Here is an 8,832-nt window from a genome sequence, read left to right on the forward strand (position 1 = left end):
TCTTTGTTTATTTAGTCTGACACACTTACGTACAAGAAAATTTAATTACTGAGCAAAAGGTAGAATCATCAAGTAAACTACTGAGACCATGAGTTGCATTGTAATTCACCAAATGAGTTGAAAACCAACTGGTATTTAAGCACTTTGCTGTCATGTACTCAAGGAGAGGGAAATAAAAACCATAGTTGCTACTGTAAAAGCTCCCTAACTTTCATATAAAGTATTATATTCACTATTAAATCGTCATAAGTACCAGTGACTGATGCACTATATTTTTATAATATAGAAGTACTTTCAATACATATTACTTACGATTGTAATATTAGAATTCCCTGTCAATTTCAAAAATTAAATGAAAAATTTTGCTCAGTGCATTTTTTCCAACTTCAAATATGACATTCAAACTAAGTAATTGCAAAGACAATCATTCTATAACAGCTATTTAGATGACTTGTACCAGTGGAATCAAACTTTTCCTACAAAAAGTATTATATACAAAGTGTCTGCCTCTGTTTTTATATTTACCCTTCCATTATCAAATTTGCCAATTCATACTTCTTTCATGAGATTTTACGCAGTATTAGCTCAGATTTCACCATTAGCCATTTTCTGTAAACACCAGTTCACCAAATAATTTCTATTTAAACATCACTCACTTTTTCCAAATACTGTGCACCTTAGTAAAATGAACTTTAGAAAGCTTCCTCCTGTGTTTCTAAGTGAAACATTGCTTAGGATAGGAGACTACTGTCTGCAGGATGTCTGCAAGTATTAGCTTGAGATCAAAGTTAGATCCTTAACAACTGTGATGGTAGGACATTCTGCAAGCTACAGTAACCAATGCCAAAGCTTGTTTATAATTGAACTGAGAATTTAAAAAAAAAGATACAAAATGGGGGAAATAACACAGAAATCATGAAGTAGAGAGTCCATGATTATTTTTAACCATTTCTTGAGAAGCTTCTCTGTGATTGGACTTGTCACAAGAGTGCTGGGAAAGCAGAAGCATCCCTTCCAACAAAATTAGTCTCTGCTTTGATATGCTTCATTTACAGATAAAATTGCAGCATAACAGACCTGAAGTTTTAGCAGCAGCGGAAAACAACATCTAAAAAATAAATAAAAGGATAAAAGTGAAACTAGAGTGGCAGGGAGAAAAAAGTATGTCTTAGCAAGTGACAAGATACCCTATCCTTATCAAAAAGTGGTTATTAATGACTGTTCTGAAAACACTTATGGCTATAACCACCAATACAGAAGCATCACCACCTGCTGCGCAACAAGGTCTGCATTACAGTGGAACAATCACTTTCATATTAACTAAATGAATTTCTTGATCACTAGGTAGTAGGCGAGCATTTCTTCCTTCTCATTACATTCAGAGGAAAAGCTGTGGTGCAGTTGCAGCAGCAGCACTGAACTTGTGCAACACAAATCAAACACCCTGCTCATCCCAGAGCTTCCTCTCCGACCTCAGTCAGGCACATCACTCAGCTGCCAGGTGACTGACTCACCCTCTGCAAAACTCCAAGGCATTCTCCTCAACACACAGCACCATGAAGATAAATACTTCTCATTGAAAAAAAAACAACCAACCAAAAACTATCGAGTGCTTATGTACAGTGATCATGTAATAAATAACAGATACCAACACTGAAATCCCTCCCTGAAAACTAAGTTGGGTTTTTTCATGCTATTGCAAGATTGCCAGGCAAAAAGATTTGCTTAAGAATAGATTCAGTTGTGGGCTGGCCCACAAAACTAGATGGCATAAACATTAAAGGAACACACACATCCATAGAAAATTCAACAGTAAAACTAGGATGAGTACTTTACAAATATGGTATTGTTAATGAAGCACTGAAAACTTTCAAACAACCATTCCTAATCTCCTGGTCACTATCTCCCAGCAACATGTCAAGTGAACTTTAGCCAAGATACTAATTATAAACCACTCTAGTACTGGCTCAGAAAGTAGTCAAAACATTTTAGTTGTGATTCAGGTTGGGACAAGATTCCCTATTTTAAAGGTCTCTCCTGTCTGGCTGTCTACTCTTAGATTATTTTGGGAGATTGATGCGGAAATACAAAAATCATTCCTTAATGGCGAGTCACTTGCAGAATGGTCTCATTACAATGATTTTTGTGATATTGTATTATATCATCATTCTTTATTAGTATTATGAGAGAACAGTCTTTCACATGAAGTACTAAAAAAAGGGAGATATAACTGATCAAAGCAGAAACCAAATGACTTCCATCAGCAAGACTGCCATAGCAAAGTATTTCTTGTCTATTTGTGAAGATAATCCCTACCTTACTTTTCCATCCAAGTATTTTGGATAAAATTTGATTTATTTAAATCTCTCCAGTAAAAATACGATTATACGTCTTCTAGGTTTTGGTGGTTGGTTTTTTTTATTTATTAAAATACTGCTTTTTAATTTATTAAAAAAACCAAACACAAACACAACACTCCTATGTAATTTGACAAGTTTAGGAAAATTTCATTTGAATTATTCTGCTTGATTTTGCTAGGTTCAAACAACTCAGAGATGCCCAAACTAGACAGACAACTTCAATGTTTCCTGTTGCCCAGTCTCTTATACAGGTAATGATTAAGTATGGGTATGACAGAACAATTGGCTGATTTATTTAATTACCATTTTCTCTATGGCTCTTAACATATTTAGCTTACCTATAGAGGTAAAATAAAGATACAGCATATCCTGTAATCATAAACATCTATGGGTGTATCTGAAAGTTAATTTCTTTTTTCGCCTACAGAAATTTGATAAGTGTCTGTTATTTCAAGGAATCAAAACTGCATTTCAGAAGTCTTTTACATGCATTATACCTTAAACACTGTTTTCTTGTGCAATTTAATCTGTACCTACAGGTTGGTTTGGTTTGTGGAGGGTTTTTTTTTTAATGGTTCCAAGAAACTTGTTTCAGCAAAAAGAAGAACTTAGGGCAAACATCTGCTTTTAAATTTTGCATTTTGTTCTGTAGGCACTATGTATATATGTGTGTGTATATATGCTAACTCCCCAGAACAGCAACTGAAAACTTAAAAGCCTTAATACAGGTGTTTCAAAAATCATTCTGCAAGCATAATACAAACAATACTCAGCACAACTGATACATTTCATTAAACAACAAGGCCCCATTTCCACTTCAGGGTAGAAAACAGAAAGACCGCTCAAGTGTATTACCAACTAAACAAAATTAGCTTCAATATATTACTTCCTTATAGTATTTTACCAGTCCCTCTAAATACTTTAAAATTCCTTTTTACATAGACTGTATCTTCAGATGAGGACAGTAAACTTAAACTTAAAGCAAAAAGGGGAAACAAATAGACTAAGTCAGGTCAGATCGCTAACCAAACCAAAATATAAACAGAATTAACTCTCCAATGTTATTATCCAGACATTTCAATACATTTCACAGATGGCTAATGGTTTCATTCGACACCTGAGGGAAACAGAATAGCAATGCTAAATAATTTGCCCAACGTTATCTAAGTAGATTTTTTAGGACTATGGTTTTCTCAGCTAGGAGGAAGGGTTCATGAAGACAGATGGCAAAGTAACTTTTCTTTTTAATAAACGGCATTTAAGGTCTTCTGGCTCCTAATACGTTGTCTGAACAACAGAAATAATACTCCCTTAATAGTGTGAGAAGAGAAAGTGAAACAAGAAGCAAAAGAAAAGAATTATCAATTTAGTAGTAAAGGTGCTGCTAATTTCTCATTGTAGTGGACAAGCAAAAAAATATCTCCAACTGAGACTTCTTTCTTTTAACAGGTTGTCTCTGTGCTTCTTTGGCCAGATACAGAAATAATACTGCCAAATAAAATAGTTCATTGGATTTGTTTTTTTAAATACCATGTTGACATGCTTAAGACTCAGTGGAAAACGCAACCAATGACAACTGAATTAAACTCCAGAATAAGACACGAGATCTTTTTTTAAATAGCATTTTGTTTCAGAAGCAAATACTAAGCACATAAAATGAAGTGCATGCAAATATGTATCAATGTAGCTCTTCAAAGATTTCATCCACACAGTACAAATGGAGTGACAAGTGCAAATGAACAGAACTAACAGGACTGATCATGCCACTGGTTTGTAACCACAAGCAAACAAAAAGAATTAGACAAGAAAGATTTGTCAAATGCTAAAGGATTTGCGGAACGTTCCTACAGTTTTCCTAATCCTTACAACACGGCACTTCTGATACTAAGTTGTGCTCTAAGTGCTCTCACAGTATTGAGATTTACTCTAGCCTACCTCCACTAAAAAATTAGCACTTTGCCACTGACATCAGTAAACACAGGGTCAGACCCTAAATAGTTAACATAAAGTAATATATGTTTTTGATCAGGCAATCTAAAGGCAAATATTGCAAGACCAAACAATTTTATTTTGGAGTGCAACTTTTTCACATTTATTCAACCTTTCACATCACAAAGCTAAACAAAGCTTTTTTGAAATTGACCTTTGATAAATTTATATTTAGACTCGACTTTGGTTAAATCATGCTGAAACATCACATTTTCAATCAGTTGCCTATTCATGGAGGCACACCCCTTCAAAAGAAACCAAGATTTATACAGAAGTCTCTTTTGTAGATATCCCTAGTTTCAATTTACAAAATGTTTTGCAGTAGCTCATTACATATTTCAGTCCAACAATTACAACTCTTTCAAGACAGCATATATACTGAAGCGATCCTTTGTTTCCTATATAAAAGCTACTGTAGTCATCAACAGCTGCAAAGACAGAAGATGACACAAGCAGGAACAGACTGGTAAACTTTGTCCTATAGTTATAGCACTGTATGTTTAATCTTAGAAAAGTTTTTGTTCATTGTAGCTTAACGTCATTCAGCATTTTCCATTAAATAGGATCTCTGTCAGCTTGCTCTCTTCGAAGAGAACACTTGGATATCAATATTACCATTTACAGGGTGAGAAAACAGACACAGATGCCACATTTCAGAGGACTATAGTAAAATCAGCTGTTTTGCTGTCTCAAAGTCTGGAAACAAGAAGTCTCATCACAAATGTAAGATAAAAACATAGCTCAAAACTTTTTTTTTTTAAATCCTGCTTCTTAATTTTTAATTTGAAAGTCATTTTAGTAGTAAGAGCAGGTCACATTTCATCTATTTTAAGAGAAACTTTACAAATATGGAAGTCATTGTTTCTATAATTAGTTGCTTCTAAGCGGCAGATACTTCAGGAATGGTAAATATGCAGTCCAACTGGAAACACCAGCAGCAGGCCGTTTAACAAAGCACAAAATTTAATCCTCCCAATTTAGTTTAAACATAGTAATTTCAATACAACGCTTAAAGCAAATATACTATGAAGTTAGTCTTTCCCTTTTCCCTCAGCTCACAATAAGGGAACCATGCATAATTCTCTTCCCTTTCACAGAAGAAAGTACCATGCTCAGAACATAACAAAGCTAAGTATTAAAATTTTTCCAAATATGTAGAAAATGAGCAGGTGGCAGAACATGACAAGTTGGCATGCTTAAACTCAAAACCAGAGTATTCTAGAAAAATGGGGAAAAAATAAAATTTAATACTTACAGTTACAAAGCTTGTCCAAAGATAAGCAACTTACCAACAGGATCCTCTTATCTAGTTAACAGCATATAACAGTACAAACTTCTAAACTCACACTATCAATGTGAAATAGTAATATCTGAATGCTTTGTAGCCTATTTACTAGCAGTATCAATACAAACCATTCATGTAAATCAGCTTACTCATCTCTACAAACTAGTCAATGATAAATAAATTTGTCATCAAAAAGTTAAGATGTTCAAATATCGTATCAATAACACTTAAATTCACTGGAGAACATATTCTATAATAAGGTAATACAAAACTCTCACAAAACCTAAATTCTTCTGCACTTTCAAGGTTCAAGAAAAAGCAACATGCAAAATGTATAGCACAGGAAAACTGACCTTTTCCACTTTGCCTCAGTTGAAAAGCCTGTCATGGGTAAGAAACACTGAAGGAAATTGGATAGGAGAAAGAGCACAAAACAGTGATCTAGATCTACTTCTGTGGCAAGCATATTATCAAGCCAACTGTTGAATGGTCAAGAACAGCAGAGGCAAGCAGAACAGGCTGTCTTTAAGCAATACTAATACAAAACACAGGTCACTGATTTTGCAACTTCACCTGATTTCTCAACTGCACTAATAGAACCAAATGTCTTAATCACAGGGCAACAGAAATGTATAACACTTAGTAAAATCAAAGCACAGCAGTACCCTCGAGAGGAAAGGTTCCTTCTCTTTAGTTTTCTACCACACTCAGCCTCAACAGAAAGAACGCCAGAGGTCACACGCTGAGTTTTATCTCTTGTAGGAAAATAATCTACACTTCACTGCTGAAACCCACAGACTTTTTAATGGGAACAGTTTCAGTTCTGACACAGACAGAAGTAAACTTCCACACCCACTACAAAAATCACAACACAACCTATCATAAAATAATCGTTTTTAAACAGCTTTATTATGTTTTCTTCTATGTCAGCTGCCAAAAATACCACTGAGGATATTATAACGAGCAAAGTCATACCAGAATTTAGGTAACAGAAACCTGAAGGGCAATCTACAAGTGACATCTTTTTGTCATTTAGGTGTCCAAATGTTGTTGGTGCATGACATCTGATACTGATTTTACTGGGCTAATACCACTAAACACTGTTCAAATACATTCCCCATCAAAAGCATTTGCAATTCCCCCTTTACTCTTGAAATACTATACTTTACCATAGTACAATATTCCTACTCCTTCATGTTCCAATTCCACAGTAGTTACTCCTATCAGCAAGTACAGTTACCATACTGTGGCTGAGAAAGTATTCTGGGGGAAAGGGGAAAAGAGGATAAGTACTCTTAACACACATCTGCATGCTTTAATATTCATTTATCAGATGCCATGCAATACAGGTGCAGAAAGGAGCCCAAATCAAACAAAAGATGGAACAGCACCCAAAACTGATGCAACCTTACCAAACACACCAGTAAAGGAGATTACATTCAATTCTTACAGCACAAAAGGTCCAAACCCACAGCATTTAGGGATCTCCTAATCAAGATGCTACTGTATAATAAGACAACAAGAGCAACAAGATAGTTGAATCATTTTAGAAACTCATAAGGTATTAATTATTTGTCTACCTGGAAGCCTTACTAGTGGATAAGGAAGCAAGAGGACTAGATATGCTGCAAAAAGAATAAAAAAAAAAGAAGGTAGTTCCTGCTTTGAACAGCTTAACTGCACCTCCAAGTTGAAGTACTGCACTTAGTTAAGATAGTCACACAGAGTCAACACTTTACACTGTGAATAACACAATGATTCTCAGTTTTTATGAGCTATTTCCAACAAATAAAAAGAGAATGGTTTGATAAAGGCATGTGTGTGAACCTCCGGTAACAAAGAGCTCAAGCAACAAGAAATAAATATTTCACAAGTGTACTGCGGCACTAACTACAGATGAACCAAAGGCGGGAGGTGGGAGTGGGTGGAACCCACACCAAACCCCAAGATTTTAAAGTAAAAAGTACAACAAAGTAGACTAATGTAAATTTTACAGAATAGGATCAGTTTTTCTACGTGAATGCAAATAAGCAAGCATGAAAAAAATGAAGTTAAAATCATTATCACACCAGAAAAACCTAGTAATAAAGACACAGTGAGAGCCATACTGTAATAAGATACTATTCACTAACTTCCTTAGACATATGTACAAAATGAAAAGGAATTTATCTTTACAGAGTGCATTATTACTCAGTATCTACTGTGCTACAGGAGCTTGTGTTGTTTTATTGATTAACCCTACTATTAGAACCCCTGCAGATGCCAAAGCTGAAAACTACAAAGAAAGCTGTAATTCATGAATTTTCAACACATTCCTCTGAAACAGAAGCTTAAAAGATCGATCAGATTGTTATGGATGGTAACACTCATTTCAGATACGTCTTTTAGAACTACCTCCTGATACTGAAACATTTTATTGTACATATGTAACAAATCATATGAACTCCTAAATCCCAGCTTAAGCTCCTTCATACCTACAGCTTGAAGGGTCTTAAGAATAATGCGAACTGATCGCCTTGACAAAGCCAAGTCAAACATTGAAGAAAAAAATCCCAGCAACTTGCAGAAGCAGTGAGCTATACCCACTCTTTCCCACCCAGCTAACCAGCTGAGACCATCAGCTATGTCCTAACACTGAAAACCTCAACCTGAAGCCGGTATTTACAGTATTTCAACAAGAGCGACACGTCTCTCGCATTGCAAAGTTCTCGAGAAGCCTGCAAAAGTCTCTTCCAGTGACCTGGCAGATTTAAATTAAATGCCACTAACTACAGTCATTCCCTAAGCCTGAAACAAAGCCTGAAGGAACAGGAGGGAGAAGGCCAAACCGGAGCTTTACATCCCTTTGCGAATACCAAGGGGGGACGCTCCCGGCTTCCCAGTCCATCCAGACAGACCGAGGCCAGGCTCTGCCGGGGCTGGGGACGGGCACGGCCTGACGCCTCTCGCGGGAGGCCAGCGCCCAGCCTCCCGCCCCGGGAGAGGGGAACGGCGGCCGCCTTACCAACCCGGCAAACACACGCCGAGCTCCCGCTTCCAGCCTCGGCAACGCCCCGCCTGAAGCCTCCCGGGGCCCTTCTTCGGCGGGGAAGTACGGCAGGCCCCCTCACGACCACCGGTCCCCGTCCCGTTCCGCCCCCAACCGCCCCCCCCAGCCACCGCCGGGCTCGGCAGGCCGCGGGCCGCGCCCTACCCCTC

Source organism: Haliaeetus leucocephalus, unplaced genomic scaffold (genome assembly GCF_000737465.1).
Source record: "Haliaeetus leucocephalus isolate CR32 unplaced genomic scaffold, Haliaeetus_leucocephalus-4.0 Scaffold339, whole genome shotgun sequence".
Lineage (NCBI taxonomy): Eukaryota > Metazoa > Chordata > Aves > Accipitriformes > Accipitridae > Haliaeetus > Haliaeetus leucocephalus.